The sequence below is a fragment of the Aquarana catesbeiana genome, linkage group LG09, assembly GCF_042186555.1.
Source record: "Aquarana catesbeiana isolate 2022-GZ linkage group LG09, ASM4218655v1, whole genome shotgun sequence".
In the NCBI taxonomy this organism is placed as follows: domain Eukaryota; kingdom Metazoa; phylum Chordata; class Amphibia; order Anura; family Ranidae; genus Aquarana; species Aquarana catesbeiana.
This window is the reverse complement of record NC_133332.1, coordinates 199,504,996-199,526,902: the sequence shown is the minus strand read 5'-3', so window position 1 is coordinate 199,526,902 and position 21,907 is coordinate 199,504,996. Positions and strand designations below refer to the sequence as shown.

The window sequence follows — 21,907 nt, the reverse complement described above, 5'->3', positions numbered from 1 at the left end:
GAACTGCACCAGATTTTGCACTCTACAGGTTTAGTAAATCTCCCCCAAGGAGTCACTGGATTGGAACAAGCATGCGGCAAGCAGTCTGAATAGGCCAAACTCCCATTTGAAATGCTGTTCTTGGTCAGTGGCACACTAGGTAGAGAAGCAAAGATCAGAACGCCAAGATTTAGGCCTTTTGCGCATTGCTGCCTAAAAACTCCATATTTTTAGGCATACCTTTTTTTTTTTTTTACTGATCTAAATGAAACCCATTGCTGGTCAGTATCATACACATTTATAAACATAAAATGGTAATTTGAAAAGGTTAAAATTCCATTCTGTGAGCTAGAATTTATGTTGCCTGTATATGTTCAAAATAAACACAAGAAGTTATGGCGAGGAATATTGATGTTAAAATATCAGTACTGCGTGCATGTACCCTAAAAACCTAAGTCAGTAATGACAGTTCCCATTTTTCAGTCCTAATGAGTTATGTTTATAAAGACCAAGTCCACTTTTTACAAAACAATAAAACGCAATGCAAACAAACGCATTATTTTATATATTCCGTTGCAAATACATTTTCCTAGGACTCTCATTTGCTATCCCGATTCAATAACTCTGTACTATATCCTCTATATCAGGGATATGCAATTAGCGGACCTCCAGCTGTTGCAAAACTACAAGTCCCATCATGCCTCTGCCTTTGGGTGTCATGCTTGCTGTGCCTCATGGGAATTGTAGTTCTGCAACAGCTGGAGGTCCACTAATTGCATATCCCTGCTCTATATGGTATGTTACCATTCTTACTGTATACCTACATGCTATACTTTCTTGTTTCTGTATTATTTCTGCCCAAACTTTAATAAATACAGATTGAACAAAAATAAAAAAAGTGCCATTATTATTATTGCAACTGAGCCTGCAAAGCATTGCACTTGTGATAAGTAGAGAGCTGCAGGAAGTGTTCCATTTTGAGCTTCAAGTCCGTCCACGGCGGACTGTACAAAGTTCAAAAGTGACCACTGCTGCAGGAAGAAGAATCCCCACGTGTTGTCATGGGCATGAGGAGTTATGGGGGGTGGGGATGGTCCACTTGGCACTATGTTACACCCTAAATAGGCATGTAATATATAACATAGTCTAAAAGGTGAATTTAGCCTTTGGGCCTTGATTAAAGTTGCAGTAGCCCTCTGAGGAGCAAAGTGCAGTGGATTGGTTTTTAGGAGCTCAAAGGCCTGACAACATGCTGGAACGACATGCATTTATTACAGTTGCGTGGCATGGCCCCATTCACCTGAATGGGTTGCGTACTGCCTGACGAACACGACAGGGGGGATCATTTTTGTGATGCAAAGTATCACGGTCACAGCATGCGTCTATCCCTGTGCAGCTTGGGGAGCAGTAAAACACCGCTCAGACACCTGTTTTTATCATCCCCCACTGCCACAGTGTAAACTAGGCCTCAGGGTTTTATGTGGAAGGAGAGGATGGAGCTGCTGGAATAGAGAACCTGGTCATTGTAGCAGCACCTGCTTGGAAGTTCTGTGATTGTATGACCAGATCCTGGCTGAGTAGCTCTGGAACGTTAGGACAACATGGACAATTAATGGGATAATTGTCTACACAGTTATATTTCCCATTAGTAGAGAGATTTAAAGAGTAAGGCCCCTTTCACACTGGGGCGGTGGGGGCGTCGGCGGTACAACACCGTCGTTCTTGCAGCGGTATTCGGCCGCTAGCGGTGCGGTTTTAACCCCCGCTGGCAGCCGAAAAAGGGTTAAAATCCCTCGTACAGCGCGGCTATAGCTGCGGTATTGCCGCGCTGTCCCATTGATTTCAATGGGCAGGAGCGGTGAAGGAGCGGTGAATACACCGCTCCTTCACCGCTCCAAAAAAGCGGTTTGCAGGACTTTTTTCACCATCCTGCCTGCGCACCGCTTCAGTGTGAAAGCCCTCGGGCTTTCACACTGAACAAACAGCGGAGGCTGTTTAGGGGCGGTTTGCAGGTGGTATTTTTAGCGCAATACCGCCTGCAAACCGCCCCAGTGTGAAAGGGGTCTTAGGGCCAGTTCACACCACATGCAGTCCAGTGCGTTTTTTATTTCTGCATCAAAAACACATGGGAAGTAGGTCATATGGTTTTCAATGGCATAGTTTACACCAGTGCATTCCAGTTCCAGAGAGAAAAAAAAAAAAAAGAAGAAGAACACTGCATTTTTCCTGCACTGGAATGCTGTAAAATGCTTCGAAAATGCACCAAAAATGCACTGGAACACATGTCCTTATTTGAGGTTAATAAAAGGGGGGGGAAATCCACTGGACTGTATTAAAAAAGCACATGCAGAAAAGCATCTGGAACGAGTCCGGATGCATTCCAGATGCTTTTCTGCATGCACATTTTTGGTGTATTTTTGATGCAGTCCAGTGCATTTTTTTCTCCTCTTTTTTTCTTAACTGTACGTAAGGACATGTGTGTTCCAGTGTGTGTTTGGGTGCGTTCTGAATGCGCTTTACATCGTTCCAGTACAGTCCAGTGCAGGAAAAGCTGACTTAGACTTACCAGTAACTCCTTTTCTGAGAGTCTTCCAGGACAGCCCATGAGACCTTGGGCTCCTCCTACCAGGACAGGAAACACGTTACCCCCACCAGATAAAAGGGCGGTCCTCCAGGCCCGCGTCATTCTTCTCAAGAACCGTAGGACCCTGCAAAACATATGCATAATACACATGACTTCAGACAAAACCGGGTGGGAATCCGGCTGTCCTGGAAGACTCTCAGAAAAAGGAGTTACCGGTAAGTCTAACTCAGCTTTTCTCCAAGCGTCTTCCAGGACAGCCCATGAGACGATGAGCCATAACTTACCAGTCTAGGGAGGGACAACTGCCTGAAGGACCTTACGACCAAACGCCTGCTCCTGAGCAGATAGGAGATCCAGGCGATAATGTTTAATGAAGGTTGAGTAACTGGACCATGTGGCAGCCCTGCAAATTTGTTCTGGTGAGGCACCAGCCCTCTCAGCCCAAGACGTAGACAAGGCTCTAGTTGAGTGCGCAGTAACAAAAGGTGCAGGAACCTCCCTAATTTTGTAAGCTTCAGAGATGGCTTGCTTAATCCATCTAGCCAACGTGGCTTTAGATGCACCTTTCCCCTTGTGAACTCCAGAAAAGAGGACAAATAAGGTATCAGTTTTCCTAAAGGTCTTAGTGACCTCAAGATAGACTAAGAGAATCCTTCTTACGTCTAAAAAACTAAATTTTCTTTCTAAGTCGCCCTGTGGCAAACTACGAAAGGTTGGCAGTACAATGTCCTGAGATTGGTGGAATGTACTGGCCACCTTGGGCAAAAAACCTGGATCGGTTCGTAAAACAACTCAATCCTCAAATATCGTGAGGAAGGGCTCCCTTACTGATAGGGCCTGCAACTCACTTACCCTACGAGCTGAGGTAACAGCTATAAGAAACAGTTTTTAATGTAAGTAACTTGACTGAAATACTTTCAAGAGGCTCAAAAGGGGATTCAACCAGAGTTTGAAGTACTAGGGACAGGTCCCAGGTTGGACAACTTCTCACCACTACTGGTCTGGCCCTAGAGATAGATTTGAAAAATCTGGCTATAGTGGGATTTTCCAGGAGAGAAAACTGGAGGAACACACTAATAGCTGCCGCCTGTACCTTTAAGGTACTAACTGAAAGACCTTTGTCGACGCCCTCTTGGAAAAATTCCAAAATAGACGGAATATCATGAGTTAATCTTTGATTTTCAGATAACCATGAGTTAAACCTTTTCCAAACTTTGTAATATATGGCTCTAGTAATCGGCTTCCTACAATTAACGAGAGTCTTGACTACCTTGTCAGAGAACCCCTGGGCGCTCAGTATCTTTTCTTCAGATACCAGGCTGTCAAGTTTAAGGAAACCACCTGAGGCTGTGATACTGGACCCTGCAATAATAAGTCTTCTCTTTTCGGAAGACTCCGCGGAGGCTCCGAAACCAGAGACTGTAGCAGGGAAAACCATGGCCTCTTGGACCAAAATGAGGCGATTAGAATGAGATCCGTCTCCTCCAGCAGAAACTTCCGGAGGACTTCTGGGATCAGTCTGATTGGTGGGAAGGCATAACATAGGCCTGGAGGCCACGGGTTTGCCAGAGCATCTATCCCCAAGGCCCGGTCCGCCGGGTTCATGGAAAAGAATATCTCCGTCTTGCGGTTGTTCCGGTTTGCGAACAAATCCACTACAGGATAACCCCAACCCCTGGTGAGGTCTGCAAAGACTCCAGGATGAAGGGACCAGTTGTCTCGGTCTATCCTGTGACGACTGAGATAATCTGCCAGGCAATTGTTTGTTCCCTTCAGGTGTACAGCCGAAATTGAAGCTAGATTCCCCTCTGCCCAAGAAAGGATCTCCTGGGCAATGGACTGAAGCATCCGGCTTCTCGTGCCTCCCTGCTTGTTGATGTACGTGACTGTCGCGATATTGTCTGACAGAATTTGGAGGTTGTGACCCTTGATCTCCATCTGAAAAGACTGCAGGGCTCTCTGGACTGCAAGCAGCTCTCTTTGATTGGATGAGGCCCTTGCCTCCTCTGAGGACCACTCTCCCTGTGCTACTGCATTGCTGAGGTGGGTCCCCCACCCCCAGGAACTTGCATCCGTGGTAATTCTTCTGGATATGGGAAATGACCATGGGAGACCCCCTGTTAGGTGCTGGCCAGTTCTCCACCACCACAGGCTTCCGGATCCTTGACTCCAGGGACCTTACGTCCCCGTCCCAGTTTCTTAATAGAAACATTTGTAATGGACGCTGACGGAGTCTCGCCCATGGTATTGCGGGAAAACATGAGGTCATAAGACCCACTGCCGTCGACACCTGTCTCAGAGAGACCGACTGGTTGGTCTGCAATGCTGACACAGTCTGGAACACTTTGGTAATCTTCTCCTGAGGAAGAAAAACTCTTTGGTTCACTGAGCAAAAATCGTAACCCAGATAAGTTACTTTCTGGGCCGGGATTAAGGACGATTTTTCTTTGTTTATCAACCAGCCTAGGGACTGTAAGAAGTCCTGTACAGCCTGGAGATCCTCCAACATCCTCTGGTATAATTTTGCCACTATCAGGAGGTTGTCCAAGTAAGGGATAACAGTTATCGCCTTTAACCTCAGTGGAGCCAGTGCTTCCCCCAATACTTTCGTAAAGATGCGTGGGGCTGAGGAAAGACCGAAAGGGAGGGCTTGAAATTGAAAATGTCGGGTCCCCATACTCGTCTTCACTGCCAATCTCAAAAACTTTTGGAAGGCTGGATGGATAGGGATGTGAAGATAGGCATCCCTTAAGTCCAACGTGACCATAAAGCAGTTTGGGTATAGTAAGTTTTTGATAGTAAAAACCGTCTCCATCCGGAAATGTTTGTATCTGATGGACTTGTTTAAAGTCCGGAGATTCAGGATAAGTCTAAACTTTCCCCCCGGCTTTTTGACCACAAATACATGGCAATAGAATCCCTTGCCCTGCTCTGACTGTGGAACAGGAATCAGGACTTTTTTATCTAATAAGTCTCCGATCTGGAAACCCAGAGCCCTCGCTTTCTCTCGATCTTGTGGAGGAAAGGTGACCAACAATCGTTCTGGTGGTTGGTGAACTGTGGGATGAAGGCCCTCAATCTTCCTCCCTCCGGGGAACACAAGTCACTGTGGCTTGGCGGGCTGTTGAGGAGGGTTAAACAGCACTCTCTCTTTGCCTCTGCCTTTGTGCCCAGTCCAGTGTTTTTTCGGCCTGCTGTCCTTTTCTCTAGGACAGTGTTTCTCAACTCCAGTCCTCAAGGCGCCCCAACAGGTCATGTTTTCAGGATTTCCCTCAGATGAAACAGCTGTGGTAATTACTAAGGCAGTGAAACTGATCAAATCACCTGTGCAAAATAATGGAGAGCCTGAAAACATGACCTGTTGTGGTGCCTTGAGGACTGGAGTTGAGAAACACTGCTCTAGGACTCTGTTGCCTGCCTTGGCCACGAAAAAAATTTCTGGCTGTCGGGATTCTCTTTCTCTGGAAACGCCTTTTTCTTATCAGCCGTGCGTTCCAGTGCCTCCTGCAGACCTGGGCCAAATAAATGATCGCCTGTTAAGGGAAGCCCACAAAGGCGTAATTTGGAGGCTGGGTCCCCTGACCAGGTTTTAAGCCAGAGGCTTCTCCTGGCCGAGTTCACTAAAGCCGAAGTCCTGGCTGACATTCTTACCGACTCTGCGGAAGAATCCGTCAAAAAACCTACTGCCTGAAAGAGGAGAGAAAAAGACTTCAAAATCTGCTCTCTCGAGGTACCCGCTGACAGGTGTCTGAATCTGAGTCAACCAAACCTCCAGATTTCTGGCTACACAAGTGGAGGCCAGAGCTGGTTTCAGGTTCCCAACCGCTGAGTTCCAGGCTCTGTGGAGAAGGATATCCCCTCTCTTGTCCATCGGATCCTTAAGCGTGCCCATATCATCGAACGCTAAGTCCGAATTTTTTGAAACTTTTGAAAGAGGTGCGTCCAGCTTTGGTTTCTTATTTCACGGCTGCGCAGTGTTCTCATCAAAAGGGAACCTTCTTTTTAGGTTACTAGAGAAGAATGAACTATGGACTAGAAAAACTCTAGATTTTTTCTTATGCGATCCTTTATACATAAGATCGTGTTTGGATAACTGAACCTCCTCCTCTTTCAATTAAAGGGTGGTATAGATGGTATAGATAGCCTTTAACAAGTCATCCACATCCTCAACAGATAACTTATATCTCGAGCCTCGAGTGGATTCTCTATCCCTGGGCTCTATATCTGACCCTGATTCTTCTGGGGAAGAACGGGTAGATCTGACCTCAGCCTCAGAGTCTTCACTCTCTGCCTGCTGCGGAGTGCTGACTGAAGTTCTCTGTGTGGACGGACCCTCTGCTGGGGTCTGGAGCTTGTCAATAAGCGTTCTAAAGGAACTAAAGGTGGACGCAAGCTCATCCCTAACAGAGGTTAGCATTTTTTGACAAGAGGCAACCGGGTCATCCTTTACAAGGCCATCTATACAGCTGCGACAAACGGCTTTGCTCCATGAGGAGCTCAATTTGTTTGCGCACACCGCACATTTCTTTTTAAGTGGCTGCGCTTGAGTCTTGTTTTGGGTCTTGGTCTGTAAGATAAAAAGATAAGTGACCCATAAGGAGACTCACAGCCACCCCGCCACTCCGAAACACCCTGTGCAGGAGGGAGGAAATGTGTCCCCTTAACCCACTACTACAGAGGGGGGAGGGGGAGGGAACACTCACAGGGAAGGTAAGAGAGTGACATAACACTTCAGGCTTACCTGTGAGGTGCTGGTGTTGGGCGCATCGACTGCCTGTGTAGGAACGGCAGATTGATCAATCTTGCCCCCTTTCAGGCTTTCCACAGCCTGGCTGCTTTTACCAGAAGACCCCAGCGGCCAGTGTCTCCTGTTCGCGCCATTTAAGGAGACTGGAACCGGTGTCCGGCGATGACGTCATATGCCCCAGAAGTGACCTGCTCTCAGCACTTCCTGCGGGCCAGCTTGGAGCGCAGAAGCTCCACCCCCTACTCAAGCGCCGCAGCTTCCTGCTTCTCCTCACACAACTAGCCACGCTGCCTGTGAGGAGAGGATACCGCTGCTTTCAATAAGAAAAGCGCTTGGGAGCTGACACCATGCCGGTCCTGGCCCTCTCCAGGCACTGAGACACAGGAGACTGTAGCAAAGCCAACCTCTCCAGCGGAGTGCTGCTTCTGGCAGAGGAGAGGTTAGTGAGATGCCCCAAAAAGCCCTACAGAGCCCCTGCTCATGAGACCTAGGGACCAGGTTCCAGGAACATGTTACCCCCCGTCCGGAGGAAACAAAAAATAACTGACATGGGCCTGGAGGACCGCCCTCTTATCTGGTGGGGGTAACGTGTTTCCTGTCCTGGTAGGAGGAGCCCAAGCCCTCATGGGCTGTCCTGGAAGACGCTTGGAGAAAAATGCAGTATGTTCTATTTTTTTCTGGAAATGGAATGCACTGGAACTGCAAGCACTGGTGTGAACTATCCTATTGAAAACCATATAACCTACTTTCTATTAATTTTTGATGCAGAAAAAAAAATGCACTGGACTGCATGTGGTCTGAAATGGTCCTAATTCCACTTTTGTTGAGAAAAAAAAAAAAAAAAAAAAAAAAAAAAAAAACAACATTCCCTCCTGAGTGTTCTATGTACATTGCAAGGATTTTTATCAAACTGTTACAGATTCCTACCTTTTGTGATTCTGAAGAAATCCCTGTGTGTTTGTCTGTGTCCATGTGGTAACTGTATCTAATGGGAGTGGTTTCATAATTATCAGTCAGCTGCTGCACGTGAGGAAAACTGCAGGGTCTGAGTGCCTTTAGGCCTGGTACACACCTATGCATTTTTTGGTGCATTTTCAGTTTCGCAGAAACTACCTTCCATTTAACATGGTTTCCTATGGGTCACGTTCACATCAATGCATTTTATGGAAAGGGCCAGGGACTTTTTTCTGGTTTTTGGTTCCACAGACTTCAATGGATCAAAAATGTGTATTGCAAAATGCAAAGTGCACCCGGAATATGCAAACTGCAACCTGCATAGGTGTGAATCGGGCCTTAGTCGTGATTTCCTATTGGGAGTATCTCACCAAAAATGATATTTTTGTTGCAGAAGATGCCCAAAATCTGGCTTGTATCTAGTGTAGACTTCTGGGAAAATAAGTGAGCCAATCACACAAGTAGGAAATGATGTTTCTGGGGGGGGTGTTCTGTACACCATCTGTGTATGGAACACCTTCCGGTTGTCATATTGCATTTACAGAAAATGATAGTGCTGCAGATTGAAAGAAAAAAGGTACTGTAATTTGTAATCACATCCAATTACAATATGACGACATGTGTCACAATTTTATACCCTACCTATATTATTATTATTATTTTTAATCTATTTTTGTAAACATGCCATAAAAATGTGTTCCACATCCCTCAGAATCTCCTCTAGAGCATGACTGCTGAGAAGCTTAGGCTTATCTTAACCTCCCTGACAGTATTCCCGAGTGTGGCTCGGGGTTAAATTTCAGCACCATTAGCGGTAACACCGAGCCACACTCGGGATTGCATTGCAGGATCCTGGAAGAGGTTACTTACCTTGTCCCCAGGATCCTCCCACTGTGTCCATGGGCTGTGTGCCCCACCCCGATGTCCTGTATGCTGGGCTCCATTCCCTGCGAGCATCGCGACGCACGGGGGTGGAGCCTGGCGGCAAATTCAAAAAAGTGAAAATTCACAACACATACAGTACACTGTAATCTTACTGATTACATTACTGTGGGAAATCATTTCACATCCCTTTTGTCCCCAGTGCTTTATCCAACGCCCTGCATGCAGTTTTATATTATATATACTGTTCTTTCTGCCTGGAAACTGGAGATTGTCCATAGCAACCAAAAAGTGTCCCTTTACGTCAAAAGTGGTTTTAGCTAGAAAACAGCGATAATAGATTGGAACACTTGCAGAATTGAGCGATAGTGAATCGTGGGGAAATTTTATTATTTTTTATAATTATTTATATTTACCTGTATTTATTATATTATAATTTATGACTTTGTGTTTCAAACTTCATCATACCCGGGATATCTACTAGACTCTTGGTGGACAGATATAAGTGTGTTATTGCTAAGAATTACAGGCCTACAATATAAAACGCCAAATTTCTATGCAAAATAATTGTACCGATTTGAGATGCAAAAACCTGAAATAATCATACCACCAGCTAGGTTAACCCCCACTTATTTAACTGCAGCCCCAGAAGGATTTATCCCCTTCCTGACCGGAGCACTTTTTTCAATTCGGCACTGCGTCACTTTAACTGACAATTGCGCAGTCGTGCGACGTTGTACCCAAACAAAATTGACGTCCTTTTTTTCCCACAAATAGAGCTTTCTTTGCAAAGAAAACCCAATCATGAGCAAGGAAAAAAAAAAAAAAAAAAAAAAACAGCATTGGATTGGTTTGATTGGATGATGGAAGTCAACAGAGCTTCTGCTCATTTACTAAGCTCTGGAGCAGCTGCAACTGCACTTTGCAAAGTGCACAGTCTATTTGCCTTTAGTAAATCAACCCCATAGAGCAGGGATATGCAATTAGCGGACCTCCAGCTGTTGCAGAACTACAAGTCCCATGAGGCATAGCAAGACTCTGAAAGCCACAAGCATGACACCCAGAGGCAGAGGCATGATGGGACTTGTAGTTTTGCAACAGCTGGAGGTCCGCTAATTGCATATCCCTGCCACAGAGTCTACTTTAACCACTTAAGAACCAAGCCTCTTTTTTAGATGTGTTGTTTGCAAGTTAAAGCGGGGGTCCACCTATCTATCGTTTTTTTTTTTTTTTTTAGTTCATTCACAAACTTTTCTTCTCAGCATTACATACTCACATATTGTGTGTAATATGTCTGCCTGTGTCAGATTTCGTCGGAAAGAATAACTTATATTATTCACTGCAGGCGGTTTCCATCTTCATTGTGGGCATTTGAAGCCCACAAGCATTTATTTCCTGGATGTGGTGAATGCTGTGCTCCCAGCATTCACTGCTCGTTCCCGCACATGCTCAATGGCATCCTGGGAAGCCTGAGACTAGCTCCCAGGAGTCTGGGAGAGGCTAGAAACACGCCTACTCCCATGGGAGGAGAACCAGGAAGTGCAAAGAAGAATAGAAAAATAAAAGGTAATTACGGCGATTTAAATTTTTTTAAACGGCATGTCAGCATCTAGGCAAGGAAGAGAATACATACAGATATTGTTCAAAATTTGGTGGAACTCCGCTTTAAAAACATTATTTTTTGCTAGAAAATTACTTAGAACCCCCGAACATTATACTTTTTTTTTTCTAACACCCTAGAGAATAAAATAGCGGTCGTTGCAATACTTTCTGTCACACCGTATTTGTGCAGCGGTCTTACAAGCGCACTTTTTTGGGAAAAAATACACTTTTTTTAAATAAGACAACAGTAAAAGTAAGCCCAATTTTTTTTAATATCGTGAAAGATATTGTTACGCCGAGTAAATTGATACCCAACATGTCACGCTTCAAAGTTGCGCCCGCTCGTGGAATGGAGACAAACTTTTACCCTTAAAAATCTCCATAGGCAACCTTTAAAAAATTCTACAGGTTGCAGGTTTTGAGTTACAGAGGAGGTCTAGGGCTAGAATTATTGCTCTCGCTCTACGGAACGCGGCAATACCTCACATGTGTGGTTTGAACACCGTTTTCATATGCAGGCTCTACTCATATATGCGTTCGCTTTTGCACGTGAACTCAGCGGGACGGGGCGCCTTTAAAAAAAAAAAAAAAAAAACAGTTTTTCTTATTTTAAAAGGTATGTAAGTGATACCGCACCAACCTATGGGGTGATAAGCAGCCAACACAACAACTAGACTAACTGTGATACAAATGCAACATAAAGTGTAGCGCTAATGAGTGATACAATATATAATGTGTATAAGAATACATAAAACTGTGTGTAAAGAAGAGAGAAGGTCCGCAGGGACTTATCTCTCATAAAAATAATAAACTTTTAGCAAAAAGTGTGTATGTTTTTATCAGGCGATGATAAATCGCAAGAAGGAAATTGCAAATCTATTAAGAACCGTGCAAATCAATATGGAGTGTAGAGAACACTAATGTCCACATATTACAGTGACTAATAAAACATGTGCGCATATAAAACACAAACATTAAAGAGTCTTATATAAATTGAAGGAAAGTAAAAGTCCAACAGGAGTCACTAGTGCAACCAAATGCAGTAAGAATGTGACATATATAGTCTTTAAATGGATGTTTTCAATGGTGGGTATACACCCTGGAGTGCCTTCACCATCAAGAACGCAAAAGGAGGAAGGGATACTCTTACCAGGGACGATGGACCCAGCTCGCCTTATGGTGGTGGGTCAGTAAGGCATGAAAGCGAAGCCCAGAGGATGGGCTCTCAGGATGGACTGCATGGCACCCTTCCAATCAGCTGATGGAAATCCGTAACGCCAGATATATGCAGAAAAATTGCACAACTAAGCTGGAAACAGCTCGATAGGCACTTATCCTCCAGGTAAGAAGTGTGGTATTCAGCAGCATAGACAAAAAGAAAAAAAATCTCCACATGGTGTAAATCCGTAAAGCAGGATTTAATGGCAGTAAAAACGGATATCCAAAAAGTTTTATTCTATAAAAACAGGTAAAAATAGCTCAGTAAAAGGTGGCCACAGCCGGCGTATTGTACCCTATTTATTTTACCTTTTATTTTTACACCTTTTTTTTTATAAAAAAAATTAAAAAATAGAAAAATAAATAATTGTGTCACTTTTATTCCTATTACAAGCAGGGCTTTTTTTCCTAAACAATAGGTGCTGGAACTTACCCATGGCCCCACAAAACCCCTCCCCCTACACACACCCTCCAAATCACATCAAACAGTGGGTGTGTTCAGTCAAATTTCACGAAAACAGTAGGAGGGTCGTAAAGGGGCATTAAATACCAGGATTGCATTACATACAGAGTGCAGAGCTGTCACTTGTAAACACAGAAATCAGACTTCTGTGTTTACAAGTGATTGTGGCGAGCAGGCCCCCCCCAAGGGTCTGAGCCAGAGGTGGTGGAACTGAGTTCCACCAAGTTCCCCCTGAAAAAAAGCCTTGATTACAAGGAATGTAAACATCCCTTGACATTCCTTGTAATAGAAAAAAAGCATGACAGGACCTCTTAAATATGAGATCTGGGGTGAAAAAGGCCTCAGATCTCATATTTAAACTAAAATGCAATAAAAAATAAAAAAATGGCCCTTTAGGAGCTATGGGCAGAAGTGATGTTTTGAGGTCACTTCCGCCCTGCAATGTCATGGAGATGGGTGGGGGCCATCTTCCCCTCACTCGTCTCCATACCAAGGAAGGCACAGTATCTGATTGCCTCCGCCGCTGCCGATGGCTCTGGTAAGCGTCGGAGGGCACCGGAGCGCAGCAGGAGGGGGGGCCCCTCTCCTGCCGCCGATAAAAGGGATCTCACGGTGAATCCGCCACAGAGACCACTTTTATCTTGAAGCGAACCGCCAGCCAAACACGAGGATACCGGGGTTATGGCAGCTAGCTGCTGCCATAACTATATCCCTGTCAAAGTCAAAACGTATATCGGCGTGCGGCGGTCCGGAAGTGTTTAAGTTGGAAGTAGGGCAAGGCCACAGCTTTATTGAACATATCAAGTATAACAACCTTCAAAATACCAAAACCCATGCCAGTCACGGTTATACGGTGAGCATCTATAAACAAACCCGTATAGTCTAAGAGGCCTGTCTCCACCATCAGTGCGAGGCAGGCATTAAACTAACCCTGGAATGAAACTTGAGGGCATAGCCCATAAAGTAATACCAATTGCTGACAAGGTAAAACCACCAAGAAAGCTGTGACGAAACTTACAATGGGCGGGTGAGTGGGCAACTCTTGTGACATCAGCTTCTCTTGAAAGTAGTGAGGCGAGCCTCTGCGTAGCCTTTACTAGCGTTCTGGATCCACCCAATCACCTCGTCACATTGTAGCCAATCTGACTCCCTGATTAGGTTGATGCCCCGCTTAGTTGCCAAGCATCCAGCAATTAAAGCTCCCTTTCCTTAGGGCGGGGGCGGGTCAAGGGGCCTTCATTATTACCACAAAAGGACTGCACACCCCAGAGCAGTGATGGCAAACCCGTGGCACGCGTGTCACAGCCGGCATGCCAAGCCCCCTCTGTGGGCATGCCAGGAGAAAAGCACACACTGACCGGCCATCCATAGAAACTGATTCGTCCACACCCCACCCCCCATCAGACTACATATCCCACAGGTCTCTAGGGCAAGCGGTGATGTGTCCGAGGTGGGCTTGAAGGAGAAGAAGCAGCTCCCACAAGTCTCTGGGGCCAGCAGTGATGTGTCTGGGGGGGCACGACAAAGGACACGGCTCCCAGGCAGCTGGGATCAGGGGTGACGTGCGGGTGGGAATGAGCTGCCGGATTGAGAGGCACACAGACACTGGAGACAGGTGAGATGTGGACATTATGTGTAGATAAAATATCAGTTCTGTCCATGGTGTCCTGCTTCTTAGAGGCAGAGGCTCAAGCTGCTACTGTACATGCTGCTGACTGGAGCCATGCAATACCTGTACCACCTGCTAGTGGGCACCTTCCCCTTCAACTCCTTCCTGTCCGGTTTCACCTCCTTCATCCTGGCCCTGTGTCTAGGAGCCAGATTAACCCCCAAAATAAAAGATTTCCTGGGAATCTCTCCAGAAAGTTCCTTTGCAGATTTTCTCTTTGCAAATACACTTGCTTGTAACGTTTTTCTTCACTGAAAAATATTTGAATTTTAAACAGCAGTCCCGGGAATAGTGTCCCATCATTATTGTCATTGGGACTCATTATTGGTATCATTGGGAAACCTTGTGCCCCATCATTGGTATCATTGGGAAACCTTATTCCCCATCATTGGTATAATTGGGAAACCTTGTGCTCCATCTTTGGTATCATTGGGCCTCATTATTGATATCATTGGGAAACATTGGGCCATATTAGTGGTATCATTCGGAAACTTTGTGCCTCATCATTGGTGTCATTGGGCCGCATTATTGATATCATTGGGAAACCTGGTGCCCCATCATTGGTGTCATTGGGCCTCATTATTGGAATCATTGGAAAACATTATGCCCCATCATTGGGAAACCTTGTGCCCCGCCATTGGTATCATTGGGAAACCTTGGGCCTCATTATTGATAAAATTGGGAAACATTGTGCCCAGTCATTGGTATCATTGGGAAACCTGGTGCCCCATCATTGGGCCTCTTCTTTGGTAGCATTGGGAAACCTTGTGCCCCATCATTTATGTCATTGGGCCTCATTGTTGGTATCATTGGGAGCTGGTAAAGCTGTTAATTAGTTTGAGCAACTGTACACATTTTTTTCTAAACTAAAACCTTAGTATTCAGGTTTAATTGCAGTGTTGGCACTTTGAAATAACTAAGTTGGTTTGTGTTGCAGTTTGGGCACTCGGCCACTGAGCCAGAACAAGTCTGCAATGGTCTTCAGCTTTTCTGTTCAGCTCACTTGTTCCTGTTCAGTGATTTAAAAAACTGGTTCAGTGTGACAGTCTTATTGTGTATGGTTTGCGTGCGGGTATGTGGGTGCAAAGGGAAACGCACGTGACCACAGAAGAACTATTTCTCCTGTGTCGGCCCACAACACACAAGCTTTGTCACCATCTATTCACTAAACAAAAAAATACAACTGACACTGAGGAGTTACACAACTTAATATTGACTTATATAGCACCAACATTTGCCACGGCGCTGTTGTACAATGTGAGGTCGCATTGCGGCCATCAGAATTTAAAACACAGAATGGTCAAACTAACCACCTAAGACTACAGCTATACGGCAGGCGGGTGCGTCGCAATACTGTTCTCTTTGGAGTGCCCAAAAGGTGTTCCAGGTCTGTTGCAATCCTATAGTGTATACTAAAACAAAAAAAGATTTACTGTGTGCCACTAAAGCATTTGGGTTTGGCTTGAAGAAAAAGTGGCAACCCTAAGTGACTCCCTATGCTACAATAAGCTACACAAGTACATTAGCAATTGATTGCTACATGTGTAGTTTACCCCATAAAATGCCATTTGATTCTTAGAGACCAGTGGCGGAAGTACCGCCGTAGCGACACGCGGGCGCCAAGGGGCCTGCAGCCGAGTGGGGCCCGGTGAGGACAGGCAGCTCCGTGGGTGAGAGCGGGCGGCTTTGCGGGCCCGTGGGTGAGAGCGGGCGGCTTTGCGGGCCCGCGGGTGAGAGCAGGCGGCTTTGCGGGCCCGCGGGTGAGAGAGGGCGGCTTTGCGGGCCCACGGGTGAGAGCGGGCGGCTTTGCGGGCCCACGGGTGAGAGCGGGCGGCTTTGCGGGCCCACGGGTGAGAGCGGGCGGCTTTGCGGGCCCACGGGTGAGAGCGGGCGGCTTTGCGGGCCCGCGGGTGAGAGCGGGCGGCTTTGCGGGCCCGCGGGTGAGAGCGGGCGGCTTTGCGGGCCCGCGGGTGAGAGCGGGCGGCTCCACTGTGAGAGCGTGGGCGGCTCCGAGGGCTGTCAGGCAGTGAGACAGCTGGGCAGCTTGTGTGTGAGCGGGCTGGCCAATCAGGGAGCTAGCAGGCGGGGGTGTATAGAGATGACATCATCTCTCACCGCCCTCCCTGCAGTGCAGTTCCCCCCTCACTGTGCAGGCAGCCTCGGGAAGCAGAGAGATGACATTATCTCTCTGCTGCCTGACTGATAATCTGCTGCCTGACTCTGGGACACAGCAGGAAAGTGACACAACAAGTGACAATCCGTAATGTGTGACAGGTGAAGTGGCAAGTGACAGTCCGGGACGTGGCAAGTGACAATCCGTAATGTGTGGCAGGTGACATGGCAAGTGACAATCCGTAATGTGTGGCAAGTGACAATCTGGGACATGGCAAGTGACAATCTGTAATGTGTGGCAGGTGATGTGGCAAGTGACAATCCGTAATGTGTGGCAGGTGACATGGCAAGTGACAATCCGTAATGTGTGGCAAGTGACAATCTGGGACATGGCAAGTGACAATCTGTAATGTGTGGCAGGTGACGTGGCAAGTGACAATCCGTAATGTGTGGCAGGTGACATGGCAAGTGACAATCCGTAATGTGTGGCAAGTGACAATCTGGGACATGGCAAGTGACAATCCGTAATGTGTGGCAGGTGACGTGGCAAGTGACAATCCGTAATGTGTGGCAGGTGACGTGGCAAGTGACAATCCGTAACGTGTGGCAGGCGACGTGGCAAGTGACAATCCGTAACATGTGGCAGGCAACGTGGCAAGTGACAATCCGTAACATGTGGCAGGCAACGTGGCAAGTGACAATCCGTAACATGTGGCAGGCAACGTGGCAAGTAACAATCCGTAACATGTGGCAGGCAACGTGGCAAGTGACAATCCGTAACATGTGGCAGGCAACGTGGCAAGTGACAATCTGTAACATGTGGCAAGTGACAATCCGTAATGTGTGGCAAGTGACGTGGCAAGTGACAATCCTTAATGTGTGGCAGGTGATGTGGCAAGTGACAATCAGTAATGTGTGGCAAGTGACAATCTGGGACGTGGCAAGTGACAATCAGTAATGTGTGGCAGGTGATGTGGCAAGTGACAATCCGGGACGTGGCAAGTGGACAATCGGCAACATGTGGCAGGTGACATTCTGCAACATGTGACAAGTGACAATCTGCATCTGGTGGCAGGCGACGGTGGCAAGTGGACAATCCGCAACATGTGGCGGGTGATGTGGCAAGTGACATTCCGTGACAAGTTGCATCTGGTGGCAGGCGACGGTGGCAAGTGACACGCTCAGGGCTCCCACTGATTCTGCATTATGGTGAGTTGAACTATTTCATTTTATATAACAGAACAGAAATTGGTTAGAAGGCATGGAGGTCAGCAATGTGTGTCCTTCAGGGGCTGCATACAGTATACTTTGTTGTTTAAAATTCATATAAGCTGTTGCCTGGGTACTGTGCATGATTGTGGTAATCTGTTGTTCAATGGCATTAGTTGTGTGTGTGGTGTGTGTGTGGGGTGTGTGGGGTGTGTGGGGTGTGTGGGGTGTGTGGGGTGTGTGTGGGGTGTGTGGGGTGTGTGTGTGGGGTGTGGTGTGTGGTGGTGTGGTGTGTGTGTGGGGTGGGGTGGTGTGGTGTGTGTGTGGGGTGGGGGTGTGTGGGCATACAACATTTTGCTATGGGGCTCTGTGATTTCTAGTTACGCCCCTGGAAGAGACATCTCCCTAATAGGAATCTGATTCCCCACTGAGATTCACCTCTATTTGTGCTAGTAACCATTGTCACTGACACAGAAAAGAACAGAAAGTGAGAGGAAATCATCTAATGGGGACACCTGCTTCTGTGACAACTGTTCACTTTGGACAGATTTCCTGTTGCATCTCCAGGATAGAAAGCACAGGGAAAGGATGCCCACTGGGACCCAGGCAACTAAAAACGTAATCTTCCCCTCTTCTACCCAAAAACTGAAATAAATAAAAAAGGAAAAAGTTGTGACTATACATACACATTAATATTTACAAATTAGCCTCACATACACTATAGTTGCAGTCATTTAAACAGCAAGATTGAGCTACTAAAAGCCCCTGCATAGCTAAGGAGGACTCAACAAGCGGTCAGATCTCTCAGTAGTAAGAGATTAAAGTTACTCATGCAGGTTAGTCAGAAGGGATAGATATGACAGGGACCTGGCAACAGCATTTTCTCAACAAGATATCCGCACCGTCTCCATTTTATATGGACAAAACACTAGTGTAGACTGTGTCCTGTAGGTCAATGTTTTTCAACTCCAGTCCTCAAGTACCCCCAACAGGTCATGTTTTCAGGCCTTCCATTATTTTGCACAGGTGATTTGATCAATATCATTGCCTTAGTAATCACCACAGCCGTTTCATCTGAGGGAAATCCTGAAAACACGACCGGTTGGGGGTACCTGAGCACTGGAGTCAAGAAACATTGCTTTAGGTGACTTCTTATAAAATCAGAATGTTTTACTAGTCAGTATATTTCCCCTCTAACCCCAAGCACCAATATTCAGGTCATGTCATATGTTGGAAATCAAACACACATCAGGCCTGCCAAATAACTCTAACCAGCACATGTCACAATGGAGCAGGAGATTTTGCACGCAGTCTTACATCATGTTACATTGGTGTGCCATACATGAAGCGGTATAGGTACATTCTGGTAACCAGGCTGAGCAGTTTGCTGTATAAAATAATTGTATTTTTCTGCAGTTACCTGTAGCGATGGAATTCTTCTGCTGTATCCTGCATATCACTATCCCACCAGCAGCTCTTCTGTAATCAGCAGCAACACAGGAAGCAGCTGTTCTGCAGGGGAAGTATTGCAAGTAGGAGATTAACCCTCTGTGGAGACAGTAGCTTCAATTTCATGAAAGCGGTCATAGTTAATCTCAAGCCATTAGGGCTCTTTCACACAGAGGTTGAAGATAGGTGGTTGGTTTGGTTTTTACCGCTTATCAGCACCACTCAAAACTGGTAAAATAGGGAGCAGATGGAGGTGTTCACACTGCAGCATCAGCATTGTCTCAGATCACAAAATGAATGCTGCCTGCAGAGTTGGGCAGGTGTTGATGCTTCACAACCTTCTCTGTTCACGTACATTGAAATGCACCGCAAGCGCACTGTAAATGCGCCTATGGCATTTACAGAATGTTTAAGGTGCAGTTGCAAAGCGTCAAAATTGACCATTTTCCATTTTAGCCTTATACAAATTTAAAAAAAAACACATTTCAGAAGGATTTGAGGAGTGTTGTCTGCCACAACATAAATGCTTGTGCAACACAACGAAAAAGGTTAATTAACGCTATAGGTGCATTAAGGCTGTTGTAGAATTCAATGCTTGTGTGAAAGAGCCCTTATAAACGTCTGATAGGGCTCTTTCAACAGGCAGTAATGCTATTGCTTACCACCCTCAAAAAAGTGGATCGCTTTTCAGACGGTAGTATAGTAGCGGCTCCCGCCTCCTGGCGTAGGTTTTTCTTTTTTAATTGCTGAATAGCAATTTTATATTGCAGTACCACATTACAACTGCGAGCCAAGAGTTTGGCTTGCGGTTGAGGTGCAGCCCCATTGATCTCAATGGGCAAGTTTGACAGCCTGAGGTAAAAATGCTGCAGCCGTGAAGCAAAACATCGCAGCATGTGTACAGCCATGTCAGGCTATAGTGTTAGAATACCAGTGGGAGGCGGTTCAGCCGCCTGTCTTTACTGCCCTCTACTACAAGTGTATAAGAGCCTTAAGCCTTGTTTACATGGGAGTTGTCAAAAGCCAGCTATATATTTGAATGCAGCGCAACTAAAACACTTGCATTTGAAAGGAAAGACTGCCTTTTACCTGCTTTGCATCTCCCATAAGACAAGTTGTGTTAAGAAAAGTGCAATGCAGATAAAACACAGCCTCAAGTATGGCCCTACACTGTACTACTGAGGTAAATTGGAATTTCTTGATCTATGTTTCAAACGCAAGAAAGCAATGTCTGTGTAGACAAGCCCTGTGTTTCCATTTGGAAGGTACAGGGAGGAACAGGTAATTGAGGTTGAAATTGTGTTCCTTGCTGTTGCTGAACGCATGTGTTGCAGACAAAAAGTTAAAAGCAAGAGTGCTAAAAACTAGGGCCTCATTCACACTTGTAATGGGGCTGTTTGCGAATAGCTGCAGGACTCCTAGTGGGGGTTTGGTTCCCTATGATCAATTGCATTTCAATATCTGAAAAATGTACCCTAATGAAAAAAGTCCCACCATAACCCCGTCTTCTGCTTGGGGCACCTAGGTGAGGGTGGCGTCATGCACCTTCTGGCAAGGTCCTGGGAACAATGAAGATCCTCCCAAAACTTGGGTGTTTTATCTGGCAAGATTTGAAATACTCTTCTGCAACATGGAAGACAGGGGTACACTATATTACCAAAAGTATTGGGAGGTCTGCCTTTACATTCACATGAACTTTAATGGCATCACACTCCACACTCCCATCCCAGTCTTCATCCGTAGGGTTCAATATTGAGTTGGCCCACCCTTTGCAGCTTTAACTCTTCTAGGAAGGCTGTCCACAAGGTTTAGGAGTGTGTCTATGAGAATGTTTGACCATTCTTCCAGAAGCACATTTGTGAAGTCAGGCACTGATGTTGCACGAGCAGGCCTGGCTCACAGTCTCCGCTCTAATTCATACCAAAGGTGTTCTATCTGGTTGAGGTCAGGACTCTGTGCAGGTCAGTCAAGTTCCTTCACCCCAAACTCAGACTGGGTTCACCCCATTGCGAATTGGATGCGGATTCCCTGCATCCAAATCGCAATAGCAGGAGATTTTGACTGGCTCTCTATGGAGCCTGTTCACATATCTCCGCTGCGGCTCCAGTGCGAATTTGTACAGGAGCTCTGTGCATCTTTGGTCCGTTTCAGGTCTGAATTCAGACAAAAATTTGGGCTGAAATCAGACCTGAAACTGTGAACCAGGATGCACTGGATCCCTCCTGGGAGCCACATGCGGCCAGTGTGATCCCAGCCTCACTCATCCATGTCTTTATGGACCTTGCTTTGTGCACTGGCCCAAATCATTTGGTGGAGGAGGGATTATGGTGTAGGGGTGGTTTTTCAGGGGCTGGGCTTGGTCCCTTAGTTCCAGTGAGGGGAACTCTTATGCCCCGTACACACAGTCAGATTTTCCCGACACAAAATGTTCAATAGGAGCTTGTTGTCGGAAATTCTGTAGGCTCCATCGGACATTTTCCATCGGAATTTCCATCACACAAAATTTGAGATCTGGATCTCAAATTTTCCAACAACAAAATCTGTTGTCGTAAATTCCGATCATATGTACACAATTCCGACGCACAAAGTTCCGCGCATGCTCGGAATCAAGCAGAAGAGCCGCACTGGCTATTGAACTTCATTTTTCTCAGCTCGTCATACGCGTTGTACGCCACCGTGTTCTTGACGTTCAGAATTTCCGACAAGATTTGTGTGACCATGTGTATGCAAGACAAGTTTGAGCCAACATCCGTCGGAAAAAATCCATGGATTTTGTTGTCGGAATGTCCGAACGTGTGTATGGGGCATTAAGGCGTCAGCATACCAAGACATTTTGGACAATTTCATGCTCCCAACTTTGTGGGAACAGTTTGGGGATGGCCCCTTCCTGTTCCAACATGACTGTACACCAGTGCACAAGGCAAGGTCCATAAAGACATGTGTGAGCGAGTTTGGGGTGGAGGAGGCAGATGTCCCAATACTTTTGGTAATATACTATAAGTAAATAATCTAACTTTTTTTTCCTTCCAGGTACGCTTT

General features: G+C 46.1%; 1 long non-coding RNA gene across 1 annotated transcript in view; it reads right to left on the bottom strand.

Moving 5' to 3' along the window:
- Nucleotides 1-18,933, bottom strand: part of LOC141107263 (uncharacterized) — a 289,203-nt gene extending 270,270 nt beyond the window's left edge. Inside the window, exon 1 of the long non-coding RNA XR_012235847.1 lies at nucleotides 18,840-18,933. This is a non-coding gene — a long non-coding RNA (uncharacterized lncRNA). The remainder of the gene's footprint in view (nucleotides 1-18,839) is intronic.
- Between the last annotated feature and the right edge of the window lie 2,974 nt (nucleotides 18,934-21,907).